Genomic DNA, 17,619 nt, shown 5'->3' with positions numbered 1-17,619 from the left:
CTCGCACGCGACACTGTCCAACTGACAGCTTCCCTCAGCCAATGGCAGGCTAGGGGGCGGGCTTACGATTGTGATATGTCACCAATCAACGGCCGAGCAATGGAGTGCGCGCGTGGGCGGTGGAGTGGGGGAGGGGAAGAGTCCATCCCAAACCATTGCCCCTGCCATCATGGCCGTGGCCGCGGCCGCAAGTCTTTGACAGTTGGAGAAATCTTCTGCTCAGATTCCCTCTAAAGCTTGCTTCATTCGTTTCAAATAAAATCTCCAGGGCCAGCTCTGCTTGTATTCTTTTCAAACCGTTCGCCCTCCCTGACAACTGCTGAGGGGAAGGCCATGGAGTAGACGAGGATGCAGGTTCATCTGCTGTTTTTGTTTAATATTTAACACTGCTCTGAAAGTTTCCATTTACACACTCTGGTTACGGCCAGGTCAAGTTTATGATTTGGAATAGAGTCCACTTACCTGCGGCTCACAGCTCCGTGCGATTGTTCTCAACACAACTCGATTCGACCGAATGTATTGTTTTGTAGGAGGAGCTTGATATTTACATGGTTAAAAATACCGTACCAATGGGATCGTTAGCGATTACCTCTGGTTTTGTTGATGACTATATGAGTGTGAGACTTACTAGGACAAGTGTTTCTAACTGGATGGGGTATAATTAATGTTTCACCAAGCCCAGACCAAAGGTAGGTAGTTCTTGTTTCCGTATTACGTAAAGAATCATAGAAGATATGGAAAGAATTTGCAAGTACTATCCCAGATTCGGCCCATCCAGACTGCTCTGCCTCTGGATCAAAATTCAAGAGGGAATTTATGAGAAATTTCCAGTCAGAAAGTGGGAAGACGGTGAAACCCATTCTAAGAGACAGTGAATTAAATAAAGACTTGGATCTAATTAGAACTTTACAGACGTTTTCTAATCAAAATGTTCAGAGATATTATTATACATCTGTGGAGCAAGTGGGACTTGAAACTGGACCTCCTAGCTCAGAGGTAGGAATACTGCTGTCACTGCACCACAAGAGCCCTTGGACTGAGAGGTTTTACTTGTCAGCAAGGGCATTTCTTTCTTTAGAAAAGAGAGACACCAGAACAGTTGAAGAAAGGCTCTTTATTGAGCTGTTAAGTCTGTTTCTCTGTTCACAGATACTGCCAAACCAACACTTGGTGTTTTCTATTTAATTTTCAGCATTCACAATATTTTGCTTTTGTTTTCATATACTGATCAGGTGAGAGGGTGGTTCATGTGGAGCATAAATGCAGCTATTGGACTGATGGCTTTTATTCTGTAGTAGAATTATAATTTCTTCAAATTGTTTGTTCTAGATTTTTAGCATGTGCTGCATTGATCTAAATGAACTTCAGTAAGGTGTTCAACAAGGTTCCTCATGGTAGACTGGTTAGCAAGGTTAGATCACACGGAATAGAGGGCGAACTAGCTACTTGGATTCAGAACTGGCTCGAAGTTAGAAGACAAAGGTTGGTGATGGAGGGTTCCTTTTCAGATTGGAGGCCTATAACCAGTGGTGTGCCACAAGGATCAGTGCTGGGTCCACTGCTTTACATCATTTATGTAAATTATTTGGATGTGAATATGGGAGGTATGGTTAGTAAGTTTACGGATGACACCAAAATTGGAGGTGTAGTGGACAGCGAAGAAGGCTACCTCAGAGTACAATGGGATCTTGATCAGATGGACCAGTGGGCCAAAGAGTAGCAGATAGAGTTTAATTTAGATAAATGCGAGGTGCTGCATTTTGGAAAGACAGGACTTGTACACTTAATGGTATGGCCCTGCAGCGTGTTGCTGAAAAGATCTAGAGTGCAGTTTCATAGTTCCTTGAAAGTGGTGTCGGAGCATAGATAGGTAAGTGAAGAAGGTGTATGGTATGCTTACCTTTATTGATCATTGCATTGAGTAAAGGGATTGGGAGGTCCTGTTGCAGCTGTATAAGACATCGGTTAAGCCACTTTTGGAATATTGTGTGCAATTCTGGTGTACAGGAAGGATGTTGTGAAATGTGAAAACATTCAGAAAAGATTTACGAGCATGTTGCCAGGATTGGAAGGTTTGAGCTATAGGGAGAGGTTGAATAGGCTGGGGCTATTTTCCCTGGAGTGTTGGAAGCTGAGGGGTGACCTTTCAGAGATTTATAAAATCATGAGGGGCATGGATAGAGGAAATAACAAGGTCTTTTCCCTGGAGTGGGAGAGTGCAAAACTAGAGGGTGTAGGTGAGATAGGAAAGATTTAAGAGGGACCTAAGTGGCAATCTTTTTCACACAGAGGGTGGTGCTTATGTGGAATGAGCTGTCAAAGAAGTGGTAGAGGCTGGTCAATAATAACATCTGCATAGGTAGACGAATAGGATGGGTTTAGAGGAATATCAGCCAAATGCTGGCAAATGGAACTAGATTTACTTAGAATATCTGGTGGGCATGGATGAGTTGGACCAAAGATTCTGTTTCTGTGCAATACATCTCTATGACTCAATGTTTTTCACTTTGTTTCTGTGAATCTAAAATGTGCTCTACTACTAATGTTTCAGTGTTAAGCCCACAGCTGAAGTCCTTTCCTTGAATTATGAGCAACTAAAAGGAAAATCCTATAATTAATTCCTGGTTCCACCTCTGATTAATCTTCCCTGAGGGAAAGAAGCCATTAGGTCTGACTAGTTTGTTAACACAAGCTTCCTCCTGTGACTCTTCATCATATCAGAACAAAAGCAAAAAACTGGATTCTAGAAATCAGAAATTGAAGGAGGAACTTTCAGTATCGGAAGAAGTAAACAGTTGAAGGGTAAGGGACAAGCATCCTTCAGAATAGATATGAAGAAAACAGCCTCCCATTTCTGGACAAAACAGTCCCAGCTTGTTTAACCTTTCCTGCCAGCCATATCTTAGTTTTGGTATAATCCTTGTGAATACTTTTGCTCATTTACAATTTCATGGTCGTCAATAGATTTAATTTTTATCAAATTCACATTCCACTGCCTACCATGGTGGAATTTGAACCTGGGTCCCCGTGTCTGCGTGGGTTTCCTCCGGGTGCTCCGGTTTCCTCCCACAGTCACAAAGATGTGCGGGTCAGGTGAATTGGCCAAGCTAAATTGCCCATAGTGTTGGGTAAGGGGTAAATGTATGGGTATGGGTGGGTTGCGCTTCGGCGGGTCGGTGTGGACTTGTTGGGCCGAAGGGCCTGTTTCCACACTGTAAGTCTAATCTAATCTAAGTCTAATCTAATCTAATATTACCTGGATTTCTGAATGAATAGTTTAGCGATAATGCCACTCGGATATAGCCTCACCTTAAAGGCTGCAGACTGAAACAAACAATAAAAATAAATCATATAATTTTACAGAAGGAGATCATTTGGCCCATTGTGTCTATAAGGGCTCCTGAAAGATCAATCAGTGAGTCCTTATCTCAGTGTCTGTCTGAATTCTGCATTTTCAAATATATATTCAACTGTCCTTTGAAGCCCCCTACGGAATTTGCTTTCATCACTTTCCCAGGCTGCACATTCCAAATCCCAACGACTCCCTGAGTAAAGAAGTTTCTCATTGTCTCACACATAGGTGTGTTGTTCAATAATCTTGAAATTATGATTCCTAGTTACTGACATACACCCAGTGGAAACAGAATATCCTTCTTTATCCTGCCAAAATTGTACATAATTTTGAACAATATAATAAAGTCACCTCTTAATCTTCTCTGCTCCAAATAGAATTAGCCCAATTTCTCTAACTTTTCATTGTATCTAAAAATCCCTCATTCCTGATACCTTTCTGGTACATCTCCTTTTCGCTCTTTCCATGGCCTTAAATAAGGTGCCCAGAACTGAACATGTTACTCCAATGTGATCTGACCAATGATGTGTAAAGGTGTAGCATCACTTCCTTGCTTTATATTTATAAACCCTAGGATCCTATAAGCCTACTGAACAACTTTCAACTTGCCTGGCCACTTGCAATAGAATTAGGGTTAGACCTAATTATGCACTTGAACCCTGAAGTCTGTCTACACCTGTATTGTCCTCAAAGTTGTACCATTGAACCTGTATTGTCTCTCCATGTGTCTTCTATCAAATACATTACCTCACATGTTTTTGTTAGAAATTCATGTGATAAGTGTCTGCTCATTTGGTCAACTTGTCAATGTCTCTCTGAAGTCATTCAGCATTATCCTCACAAGTCACTATTCTCCCTAGCTTTGCATCATCTGCAAATTTAGAGATTTCGCTCTCAATACCCATCTTCAAATCAATATAAATAGGCAAAATTGAGGTTCCCAACCCCAAGTCATGGGTATCATCACGTTTAATTTGTCTCCAGTCTGAGAAATGTCACCTACACCTAACCTCTGATTCTGATCTTTTAGCCAATTTGTAATCCATGCTGCCAAGATCCCATCAATCCCAAAAATTTCTAAGCTGATAACTAATCTGCCATATGGGCGGCAAGGTGGCACAGTGGTTAGCACTGCTGCCTCACAGCGCCTGAGACCCGGGTTCATTTCCCGACTCAGGCGACTGACTATGTGGAGTTTGCACGTTCTCCCCGTGTCTGCGTGGGTTTCCTCCGGGTGCTCCGGTTTCCTCCCACAGTCCAAAGATGTGTGGGTCAGGTGAATTGGCCATGCTAAATTGCCCGTAGTGTTAGGTAAGGGGTAAATGTAGGGGTATGGGTGGGTTGCACTTCGGCGAGTCGGTGTGGACTTGTTGGGCCAAAGGGCCTGTTTCCACACTAAGTAATCTAATGGCACTATATCAAATACTTTCTTAAAGTCCTAGTATACAACATTCACAGCACTACTATCATTCACTGCCTGAGTCACCTCATCAAAGAGCTTAATGAAATTTGTCAGGAATGACCTGCCCTTGACAAAGCCATGTTGACTGCCTAGTATTAACTTATTTTTCACTAAGTATATATTTATGTTATTCCATATTATGGCCTCCATCAATTTTCCCCCTATTAATATCAAGTTGACAGGTCTGTAGGTGACTGGGCTATCCTTTGCCACTTTGTTAAACAATGGCACCACATTTGCAGTTCCCCAGCCCCAGGGACTAATCCTGTGTTCAGGGAGGCCTGCAAAATTTCTGTCAACATCTCCACAAATTTATTCCTTAGCAGCTTCAGGGAATAAGTTGTTTGTGAAGTGGAAAGCAGTGACTTCGGGCCCTAGCTATTCAATAGATATACATGAGTTGAATATTTCCAAGTTCACTGACACAAAGTTAGTTGACATTGTGAATGATGAGGAGAATGTAAAGTGGCTCCTAGGTAATTTAGACCATTTGCATATGTAAGCAAATACATGGTCTTACGGAGCAGACCCCCCCCCCACCCCCAAAAAATATATCAAGGAGATAACCTAGACCATAACTTTTATTTAAAGGCAAGTGTAAGCTGCTGTGTTCCAGATCACATTTGATTGGTTACACCACTTTGCTTTAAGCAGATCACACTTTATTCTCCAGTTAAAATGCAAACACAAGAATGAAGAATTGGTTTGACTTTAGCTGCTATAGGAAAACTTAGCAGAATAATAGATTATTTAACTACTAAACAGTATCTGATCACATATAGTAAAATCCCATAAACACACCTTTGACAAAGGCAAATTGAGTAAACAGATTGTCAGAAAGTAGAGAGAAAACTCAAGTTTTTAGCTATAGCAAGAAAGACAGCTTCCACAGCCAACTTCTAAATCCCCACAATCACTGAAAGCTAAACTAAAAAAGCCCTGGTTCTGTGGGAGCCTGACTCAACCCATTCATGCTGCTTCTATTTTTCTATAGGTTCTGAACTTTATTTAATAAAAACCCAAGGCCTCAAAAGCCCTATATTTTATTGGCTTTGAATACACAACTCAGTACCTCTCGCTCAAAACAGTTTTCTTCAAAAAAAGGACAAAATACACCTCTTAAAGCCATAGTATTGACACAACTGCATGAGACTGACGGCTCAGTAATTGATCTTGTTGGTTTTGTGCTGCCTTTTCTATACACTATGTAGCTGAACGTTTTTCAATGTGGTTGGGTAGACGTCAGTGCCGGTGCTATACTTAAACAGCACAGCTAGGTTTGCAGTAAATTCTGGAGCACAGGCCTTCTGTACTCTTGCTGGACTGTTGTCAGGGCCCTTAGCCTTTATCCAACATCTCCTGCCATTTCTTGATATTATTTGAGTGAATTAAATTGGCTAAAGAGTAGCATCTGTTAGGAGGCCAAGATAGATCATCGACTCAGCACTTCTGACTGAAGACTATTCCGAATGCTTCAGCCTCACCTTTTGTACTGATGCACTGGACAATTCTGTTGTTGAAGATGGGGATATTTGTTAAGTCTCCTCCTTCTATGAATTGTTTAATTGTCCACCCAATTCATGACTAGATATGGCAGGACTGCAGAATTTGGATCTGATGATTGTGGAATCACTTGGCTCTGTCTGTCACTTGCTGCTGATGTTGTTTGGCACACAGATCGTCCTGCTTTGTAGCTTCACCAGGTTGACACCCCATTTTTAGGTTTGTGCTGCTCCTGGCTTGCCTCCGAAAGTCTTCATTAGACCAGGGTTGATCTGCTAACTTGATAGCAATGGTGGAATGAGACACCATGAGTGGGCGGCACAGTGGCACAGTGGTTAGCACTGCTGCCTCACAGCACCTGAGACCCGGGTTCAATTCCTGACTCAGGCAACTGACTGTGTGGAGTTTGCACGTTCTCCCCGTGTCTGCGTGGGTTTCCTCCAGGTGCTCTGGTTTCCTCCCACAATCCAAAGATGTGCGGGTCAGGTGAATTGGCCATGCTAAATTGCCCGTAGTGTTCGGTAGGGGTAAATGTAGGGGTATGGGTGGGTTTTGCTTCGGCGGGTCAGTGTGGACTTGTTGGGCCGAAGGGCCTGTTTCCACACTGTAAGTCTAATCATAATTACATACTGGGTCATGAGATTTGCAGATTGGTTGGAATACACTTCAATTGCTACTGATGGCCCTCAGCATCTCATGGATGCCCAATCTTGGGTTGTTGGATCTGTTCAAAATCTATCCTATTTACCACAGCAATGGTACCACATAATGCAATGGAGTATCTTCTCAATGTGAAGGTGGGACTTTGTCTGTGCAATGGTGACTGATACAGTTATAGACAGATGTGTCTGTGGCAGGCAGATTGGTGAAGATGAGGTAAAGTTTGTTTTTCCCTATCGGTTCCCTCACCATCTGCCACAGATTCATTCTAGCAGCAATGTCCTTTAGGACTGAACCACTTTGGTGGTGCGGTTGAACCAGTGTTGAGGGTGACACTGAAGTCCCTCACTGAGAGTACATTCTGAACCTGTGCTGCCCTCAGTGCTTTCTCCAAGTCGTATGTGTGTGTGTGTGTGTGTATGTGTGCACGGGCGGTGGGGGGGGGGGGGGGGGGGGGGGGGGGGGTTGGTGGGGGGCACGGCAGGAAGGAAGGTGAGCTGGATGTGGTAATCAGTATGTTTCCTTGTCTATGTTTAACCTGATGCCATGAGACTTTATGGGATCTAATGTCAATGTTGATGACTTCATGGACAGCTTCCCTCCTAACTGTATATCAAATCTACCACATTGCCATGGGTCTGGATTCACATTCTCATTTTACAACCATCAGCAATGTTCTCTCCTGGCAGGGGGGGAGGGGAGATAAGGATCCAAAAGCTTGAGATTTCAAATAGACCTGTTGGACTATAATTAGATTAGATTAGACTTACAGTGTGGAAACAGGCCCTTCGGCCCAACAAGTCCACACCGACCCGCCAAAGCGCAACCCACCCATACCCCTACATTACCCCTTACCTAACACTATGGGCAATTTAGCGCGGCCAATTCACCTGACCCGCACATCTTTGGACTGTGGGAGGAAACCGGAGCACCCGGAGGAAACCCACGCAGACACGGGGAGAACGTGCAAACTCCACACAGTCAGTCGCCTGAGTCGGGAATTGAACCCGGGTCTACAGGCGCTGTGAGGCAGCAGTGCTAACCACTGTGCCACCGTGCCGCCCATCTGGTGTCGTCTGACTTTGCCCACCCCAGTCCAACACTGGCACCTCAACATTATAAATCCCAAAAAAGAGCTTGCTATTCTGAGCAGAATCGTAAAGGATGATCAAATCAGCACTCAAGTGGGATATCCAATTTGGTGTGCACTAGTGTGTGTGAAACATTATTGGGGGAGACTTGTGGTTCAAATTCCACTTGAGATCATGGAATTTGAATTCAGTAAGGATCTGGAGCTAATGATTAACTCAAAGCCATTGTTGATGGTTCTAAAATGCGAATGTGAATGCAGACCTGTGGCACTGTGGTAGACCTGATATGCAGTTAGGTAGAAAGCTGCCAAAGAAGTCCTCAATATTGAAATATTGTTGCTGGATCCTAGAAAGTCTCATGGCATCAGGTCCCCTGATGAAAGGGCAAACTATTCGACTGTAACCTGGTGTCGTCTGACTTCTGTTCTTTGTGATTATTAGTAAATTTCAAAACTCCTACTGCTTGCAATCATACTGAGAATATGCTGTGTACCAGTTCCAAGCCTTCTCCAATCTAAATAACTAAATTTTGCAAATAGCAGTCCAGACAACATCTGTGGTCAAAAGGTAGAGTTTTCAGTTGCCTGTCAGACTAGAAGATGCTTCTCTGTTCAGTTTAGATAGTTTACTGTAAACCTTCTAAATTGGACAGAAGGAATTCCTGCCTCTACATTAAAAAGAATGTCTCAAAAAATAAATATAAATGACAATCTTTGTTTTTATTGATGCAGACAACTCAATGCTAATTGCATCACAATATCACTTCTTTGGTATAATTATGACAAATATTACATAAAGGTTTGTTGGGTTCTTCAAAGAAAAACAGGTTTTCAAACAATTTTTCTCATACAAGTATGAGTCAAACAGCTTTGCTATAGTCACAGAGCTTTTGGAATTAAAGTTGAAAACTGTCCATAATCTTTATTGTGCAATAATCTGCTGGGACAAAGAAACAACATTTGAAAATTTTTTTGTATTCGTTAATGGAATGTCAACAAGGCTAGCATTTATTATGCATCCCTAAATATCATTGAGATTATGTACTGTACTAAAAGTTATTCTTCAACCATTACAGTTTATGTTGTGTAAGTACCCCAGGGTTATGTTTGGTTTGGAGTTTCAGGAGATTAACCAAGTGATATCGGGGAAAAAATGGCAAAATATTTCCAAAGCTGATAGGGAATTTGCCAGTTATGGTGTTTTATTGTCATTGTTCTTTTTGAAATTGAGACTACTGTTTTGCAAAATTCAGTTGAAGTGAGCCTTGACAGTGTATCATGTAAATAGGATATACTATCACCGATGAGGTGAGTGACAGTGAACGTGGCTGGGGTTCCAATCAAATAGGATGTTTTGCCTTGGATGGTCTCAAGCTTCATGAGCATTGTTGGAACCGCACTCATCAAGCAATGTGGAGAATACTCCATTATGCTCCTTACTTGTGCCTTGCATTTGGTGGACAGGCTCAGGAAGTCACAAGATGAGTTACTTGCTTCACTTCCCAACCATTGATTTGCTCTTCCAGTTGATATTTATATGATTGATCTAGTTCAATTTCTGATCAGTGATAATCCATAAGATGTTGATCATAGAGGATTTTATGATGAGAATGCCATTGAACATAAAATAGAAATGGTTAGATTCTTTCTTTCTTTCGGAGATGATCATTGTCTGGCACTTGCATGATATGAATGTTACACACCAATCCCAAACCTGAATATTGACCAGTACATACAGTATCTGCAATTGGTACTGAAGCAACACCATTTCTGGCTTTATGATGGAAGAAGGGACCTGAATAAAGCAACTGAATGTCTTTGGGCCTATGATATATCCTGGCAGCATCTGAGGAGCAGGAGAATCAATGTTTCAGACATTTCTGATGAAGGGCTTATGCCCAAAACATCGATTCTTCTATTCCTCAGATGCTGCCTGACCTGCTGTGCTTTTCCAGTGCCACATCTTTCAACTCTCACCTCCAGCATCTGCAGTCTTCACTTTCTGTTATTATATATCTTGAGGAGCTCCTGCAGTATAATATCCTGGAGCTGTAATGATTGGCTTCCAATAAATGCAACCATCTTTCTTTGGACAATGGTCTAGGTATGACACCAATATATGGAAAGTTTTCCATCTGATTCTTGTTGATTTCACGTTTTGCAAAGGCTCCTCGTTCCCACCGTCAGTCAAATGCTGCCTTGATGTCATAGGTGCTTTGCTATCACCTTCAGTCAAAAGATATACCATTAGAGGAAGAAGAAGATGCAACACTCCCTTCAGCTAAAGACAAGAATATGGCCTTCACCACTTTAATCTGTTGAAGGTGGTATACTTTTTTTAATCTAATGAACTAATGTATCATAACTAACCTATCGCTTCTTATTGAACTATCTGAAAATTTCTTGTGCATGGTCAACTGCCTGTAGTAGGTATCTGTGAACGCACGGAATCATGGAAAACAATGGCCTGGTGGTATTATTGCTGTAGTGTTAGTCCAGAGACCCAGCCAATGTTCTGGAAACCTGGGTTTAGAATCACATCATGACAGATGTTGGAATCTGAATTTAATACAAATCTGGAATTAAGAGTCTGATAATGATCATGAAACCATTGTTAATTGTCAGAAAAAACCTAACTGGTTTACTAATGTCCTTTGGAGGAAGTAACTGCCATCTCTATCTGGCCTGACCTTCATGTGACTTCAGACCCACCACAGTGGATGCCTCTTAACTGCCTTCTGGGATGGGCAATAAATGCAGGCCTGGCCAGTGATGCCCACAACTGATGAATTAATAATGAAAGCTCTATAAATCTATCACCCATCCAGATTACATTCTGTGACTTGATACTCTTAGGGATGTGTTTTTGAAGGGCTGCTCAATATGGAGGAGTACAGATTGCGTTAGTGGGGTAGTGCCCTGTGTGCCAACATGGACAAAAATTACTGCCAGCAGAACCCCCACGTTGGTGGGAATGCTGGGTAGTTCCTGGACTCGGTTACATGTCGATTATGCTGGTCTTTTCACGAGCTCTATGTTTTTAGTCATTGTAGATACTCGATGCTGAACTGTCAAAAGTTCCAGTTTTGATTATAGGATCACCCCTCACACAACTCAGGGGCCAGCTCCAGCAGAGTTCCTAATATGGAGAAGTTTCTGCATGAAGTTAAATCTGATCTGGCTTGGGAGGGAGGGTGAAACGGCATCAAGAACACCAGTGCTGGACACAAGACTCCTCTGAGCGAGAGAAGCAAGTTACTTCAGGGGATGAAGTTTGGTAGTAAAACCACAAGAATGGCCCTACATGGGTAAATGGCATGGTTAACACAATGTCACGTCCCATGATGTACAAAGTTCAGGTAGATTAGGTGGTCCTGAACAAGTATGTGGACAAATGAAAGTGAAGCCGGAACTGGAGAAAGTCAGAGTCAAAGCAACTGAGAAGGAGAGAGGAACCAGGTGAATGTGGCACACTTGGGATAATTTCAGACCCAGTGTGATAGAGCATACAGAAGGCAGAGCACTTGGTCAGTAATTGGAATGCAGCTCAGAAAGCTGTGGATGAGCTGAATGAGAAATGCAGGTTATAGGCTGTGGTCAGAGTCCTGGCAAAGAAAACAGTCCATGCAACGGACCATTTGAAATGCTATGAGGAGCTTGAAAATACAAGTCCCAACTTGCCGTGCTTTAAAAACACCATGGGACCAACAGTAGCGACCGACCGCAAAAGTATGATGACACCGGCACAATGGGCAAATATTTCACCAGACTAATACTAGTAATGGATTTTGGTCCATCCCCCTCCATCTAAACTGCCGATACAAATTTGCCTTCATATTTCAGGGTCAACAATACACATGGACATGCTTTCCCTCGGGTTTTCACAATTCTCCATTAATATTTCATTAGAGGCTGGCTAAAGTACTGGGGAAGTTTTCCTGACTAGACTGCTTGTTACAATAAGTGGATGATCTCCAATAGACAGAGACAAGGACCAAGCATTTGACATTGATAAAGGAGCTTCTAACACTCTTTGTCACCCTATGATTATAAGTTAACTCCCAGAAGGCACATAATGAGGTCCAAGTCTCATACTTAGGAACTGGGATAGCTCAGGTGAAACACGAAATAGAAGGAAAGCACATTGAGGCCATAATTTGTTAGCCCCTCCCAGGGATTTGAACTCGTGTTCCTTTCTGGGTTTGGTGGAATATGCTGGAATCACACCGACAGTTTCACCACTAATAGTTGCCAAATCAAAATTGGCCTTTGCAACCCCTTGCACTTCAAGTACTTTCTATGTGTGAGAAGCACTTGCTAGCTGTGTCATGAATAGTAAAACATTTTGCCTATATTATCAGCCTGAATTCCCCAGCGTATTGTGACAGAACATGTCCCCCTTCCACTTCAGCTGGATGGGCAGGATTAAAGATGGTGTGGTTAACCAAAACTGCATAGCGAGCTGGACCCTTATGTTACAGGGTCAGGTACCAAAAAACTGCTTTCCTGCTAACAGCTTGAGCTAATGAGGAGACCCCATGAGTGTCTGGCAGTGGAACTATATGTCCCCAAAAGACCATTTGTGCAAAAACAAAATGGGGAAATCCAAAGGAACCTGAGGAGCAGAAGTAAGACTCCCCGGAAGAATATTTTGTAGATGGATCCTGTGTGGTGGAGGATGGACACTGAGAGACAGGATGTGGTGTATTGAACATAGAACAACTATGATGCCATTCCAGACTAGTTCCATGTGCCTGCAAATGGTCATATCTCTCTATTCCCTGCCTATTCATGTTTCTGTCTAAATGCCTCTTAAACTCTACTAACACCCCTGGTAGCACGTTCCAAGCTACCATTGTCTGGGTAAAATACTTCCCTCACACATCTCCTTTAAACTTCCCCCCTTAGATCCTTATTTTACATCTTCATGCAAATCCTGAACTCTCATCAATTGTCTTTTAAAAGACTCCCACAGATCAGGTGTGGATTTACTGTCAAACAGCCACCCACAATCTAATTTCTCCAGTTCCTGCCTAATACTGTTTCATAAGCCAAGTTAGCATTTTCACTCAAGGACCAGTCTTATCCTTACCCATAGTTATCTTAAGACTTACAGAATTGTGATCACATTTCCCAAAATTCTTTCCCGGTACCCCTTCAACCAAGACATGCTTTATTTACACATAGAAAACATTTGACACTGATCCAGCTCCCTCAGAGCCAGCTCTAAGAGTAAACAGGATGTCTGACACTCCTGTTTTTATCCGATAGCAAGTGCTCCCTGATAGGACCAGATTAACAGCCCCAGTCAGGGAACTCATATTCTATGAGATCCACCTGGCTGCTCTCGTTGCAATCACTACATTAAGGTCGGACTTTTAACCCAGCAAGTTAAACATCTTTTGATCAGAAGGTCATGTTTTTGCGATCCAAATCTTAGTTCTTCTCTCCATCCCACATTCCTCACATACGTGCCTTGTACCCATTCTTCCCTGTCATCCCAATTCCAGTTTCCTCACCACCTAATGTTGGTTGATACTCCAATATAGTACAGGTAGTTTTTGATTAACACTGCAGCTGAATTCCTGAAAAAAAATTATTCAATACAGATTTTTTTCTAGAGAAATCCATACAAGAGTTTTGGATTACATTCCTGGAATGTCAAATATACAGAATATAAACAGAAAGTTAATATGAACCACCAAAACAAATATGGAAATACCTTTAAATGTTTCTTGTATCATATACAAGATTGCTTTTGTTGGTTTCTGTTCAATTCAGGATGCCAAAAGTATTTCCAAACCATCCATTATCTCAGAATGTGAATAAACTATTGAGTTGCACTTCACAGTTTCCCTTGAGATACTGACTAATTTTATCAGTATTACATTGAATTGTATACAAAGTTGAATCAGTGAGACCCAAAGCACTTCAGATATCCACATTTTGTTCGCCACACTCAAATCTGGAGAATACATCTAATTTTGCTCTCAAATTTAACGCTTTTCTTAGGCACGATTTATTTGTTTTCACAGCTAAAGTGCTCAGAAGTCGTAATCGGCAGAGATATGACTCAGGCTGAGCTTAATGACCAGAAACTTCTCCAGGAACGCTGAGTTTTGGCCCGCATTTATACCTCAAAGCTGTTGGGAATGGGGTAAGCGCCCAGGTTATTTCAAAAATTTACATTATTGTAATGATGGATAGTAAAATAAAAACAGTGTTATAGTGAAACTGCATTAATGGATGACTATCTGTATTAAGATTGAGCACATTGTCAAGATAAGCTGTCTTTCAGTTGAGATGTTAAACCCAGGTCCTGTCTGATTTTCAGGTGGATATGAGCATTTATTGCACTACATAATGAATTGGATGCCCTGGACAAACCATTGATTCCTTATTCAACATCATGGAAACAATTTATCATTTCTCTCATTACTGTTTTGAGATCTTGCTGTACAAATATTTGTGGTCAGGTTTCCTTAAGTGATTACACTTAAGAAGTATTTAATCAGTTTTGAAATACTCTTGGTTTCCCTGATGTTGGAACTTTAACAAATAAAGAGTTTTTTAAAAATCATTCTAGCATACTGAACCATTGCTTTTTCAACCGCTTGTGAATTAAGTCATTAACAAGTGGATAATGTGCCAGCAGCCCAGTTACAGATAGCTTCATTTAGTTTTCTACAATTACTTTGCATAATTGTGCATGGTCTGCATCTAAAACAGATTTCTAGCTTCAGAATGTGATCTTTTCAGAGAACTTCATAGTTATAGGCATGTCTGAAATTAGAAGTTTTTTTATTCTTTTGGTAATAAAATATATTTTCTTCTGTATTTGTATTTGTGTTAGTTTTTGAGAGTATTTAGGACTGACTGTTCACCATCTGACCTTGCAAATGGCACTCTCAGATTCTCATGTCATGTTGCTACCTGGATACCATCTCCTACTCAAATGAAAACTGTGCGCTCTGCTATTTTAAGAGGACACATAAAGGCTGTCAGTATCTGCAAAGTAAAGTAGGTTAACATTCTTTTATAACCTTTCGACAGAACATTTTTTTTCCATATTTGTTTGTCAATGTAGTCTATTAACAACTGTTTCTGTGTATGCTTAACATGCATTCTTCTGGCATTACATTACTTTTACTATTTCACACTGGACTACAGATTGACTCTAAAGTTAGTTGTGAAACTGATATGGGGTTTCAATTTTATATTATCATCTATGTAAACCAGATGTGCTCCAGAAACAATTTCTGATCAATGGATATTTTATACGACAATTGTAGTGTAAGTGTGAAGCAATTTTAGGCTGTCAAATTTCCTTAGGAATTGTTGGATTCATTTTGCAAAGGTTTATAAATTCTCAGTGCCAATGATAAGTTGTGATTTGGAGATGCCGGTGTTGGACTGGGGTGTACAATGTTAAAAATCACACAACAGCAGGTTATGGTCTAACAGGTTTAATTGGAAGCACTAGCTTTTGGAGTGTTGCTGACAACCACCCGATGAAGGAGCAGCACTCCGAAAGCTAATGCTTCCAATTAAACCTGTTGAATTATAAGTTAAATTGTCATTTTTCACCAGCATTACAGGGAAATAAATAAAATGTCTTTCTTATGAATTGTCAAAGTAGCATTCACAGAGCCAATGAACTATCTGTTTTTTGTTAGCAGTTACTAGAGTAGTAGTTCAGCTCATTGAGTATGCACTGGTCAAAAATAAACACCCAACCATTCTAATTAATCAAATCATTTCCCAGCAGTTGGCCCATTGCCCTGCGTGCTTTGGCATTGCAAGTACACATCTAAGTACTTCAAAAATGTTCTGATAGTTTCTGTCTTTACCACCCTTAAAGACAGTAAGTTCCAGATTCCCACCACCCTCTAAATGAAAAACATTTTCCTCACATCTCTTCTAAACTTCCTGTCCCTTACCTTAAGTCCATGTTGCTGGTCATTGATCCCTCCACCAAGCAGATTTCCTTCCAATTTAACAATGCACACATAATTGTATACATCTCAATCATGTTTCCCTCCTCCTCAGTCTCCTCTAGTTTAAAGAAAATAACCCCTGTCTATCCAACCTCTCTTCATAATGAAAAAACTGCAGTCTAGGAAACATCCTGGTAAATCTCCTCTGCACCTCTCCAGTGCAATTACATTCCTTCTAGCATTTGGTTGGCAGAACTGTACACAGAACTCCAGCTCTGGACTAACCATCATTTTATGCAGTGCCAACATAACCTCCCTGCTCTGAAACTCTAAGCCTTGGTTAATAAAAGCAAGTATCCAATAAGCCTTCTTAATAACTTTATCCATGTGACTGTTACCTTAAGGGACTGGTGGATATGCACACCAAGGTCCCTCTAATCCTTGGTGCTTACCAGGGTATTACTCCTTGTTAAGTATCCCTTTGCCTTATTTGTTCGGCCCAGGTGCAAATAAGTGAAATAGCAGATTAAACAGAAGTCAGTTAATTTTTTAAATTCTTGGATTGGATCTGGGTGTCAACATCAAGGCCAGAATTTGCTGCCCATTCCAAATTGTCCTTGACTTGAGTTGCTTGCAAGGACATACCAGAGGACACTTAAGAGCAACTAGTTTATTATGGATTAGGGAATTATATAAGACAGGACAAAGATTTCACATTCCTTTACCTAAAGGACAGAAGTGAATCAGATGGATTTTAGGAAATTGATGGTTGTTCCATGGTCACCACTGCTGAGAATAACTTTTTCAATTCCAGATTTTAATTGAAATTAAACTCACAAGCTATTGTGTGTGGATTTGTGCCTATGCCGCAAAGCAGGTTTACTAGTACAGTGATATTACCACTACTTCACCATCTTCCCCCCATTGACTTTTACTCTTAACTCCAATGTCCAATGTCTAATTATCTAACATTTACTTGAAATTACTAGTCAAATTTTGTGGAAATGTAAGTGACAATCAAGACAAGATCATCAGGTCAAAAAGCTGACAAAGATTGAGTAGCATCTTGATTCAGGGAAACTGATGGATGATTTAGTACAAGTAATTCTGGGATTTGCTAACTTGGCAAATTGGGCTTCAGCACTTCAGACTGAAATGAGTAAAATTGAGCCTTGCTGTTGTTTTCTCTCATCAAAGTATGACATGTAGCATTGAAAGACTCGATGAAATGGTCTGCTATCTCAGGATCAAGGAATGGGATATTGATGAATTGGTAGCTGCAGGGAATAACTGCAAAAGCAAATGACATCACAAAAATGCTGATATTCACTCTCTGACACAATGGTGTGGTCCAAGATCTTGCTGTATTTTGGTCAGCTGCTTTATGAGTTTTTCATCACATCTTCTTGCACTATTGATGACTGGAAGGTTAGATCAATGTAAATAAGCCTTGTCTGTGTTGATTATGCAGGAAGTTATCCAGGATTAAGGGAGATGATCAAGCAGCCGTCAAAGGTGTAGTTCCAACCCCATCTGGCTTCATGACAGATATTTCATTGTTTGAAGTTGGGCATCAAAGCAAGGTAGCTTTTGAATGCCCATTCTAGGAACTGTT

At 41.1% G+C, this 17,619-nt stretch overlaps 1 protein-coding gene and 1 long non-coding RNA gene across 2 annotated transcripts in view; one reads left to right on the top strand and one right to left on the bottom strand.

The window, feature by feature from the left end:
• Positions 1 to 580, bottom strand: part of bbox1 (butyrobetaine (gamma), 2-oxoglutarate dioxygenase (gamma-butyrobetaine hydroxylase) 1) — a 211,445-nt gene extending 210,865 nt beyond the window's left edge. Inside the window, exon 1 of the mRNA XM_060839092.1 lies at positions 463 to 580. The gene's annotated coding sequence lies outside the window, so the exon portion shown is untranslated. The remainder of the gene's footprint in view (positions 1 to 462) is intronic.
• LOC132824502 (uncharacterized) lies at positions 504 to 14,479 on the top strand. The gene is made up of 3 exons (XR_009645668.1): positions 504 to 689; positions 14,103 to 14,224; positions 14,402 to 14,479. It is a non-coding gene; the product is annotated as an uncharacterized LOC132824502 (long non-coding RNA).
• Positions 14,480 to 17,619: the final 3,140 nt, after the last annotated feature.

The sequence above is a fragment of the Hemiscyllium ocellatum genome, chromosome 18, assembly GCF_020745735.1.
Source record: "Hemiscyllium ocellatum isolate sHemOce1 chromosome 18, sHemOce1.pat.X.cur, whole genome shotgun sequence".
In the NCBI taxonomy this organism is placed as follows: Eukaryota; Metazoa; Chordata; class Chondrichthyes; order Orectolobiformes; family Hemiscylliidae; genus Hemiscyllium; species Hemiscyllium ocellatum.
Note: the sequence above shows the minus strand (reverse complement) of the source record. Positions and strands in the feature narration are given on the sequence as shown.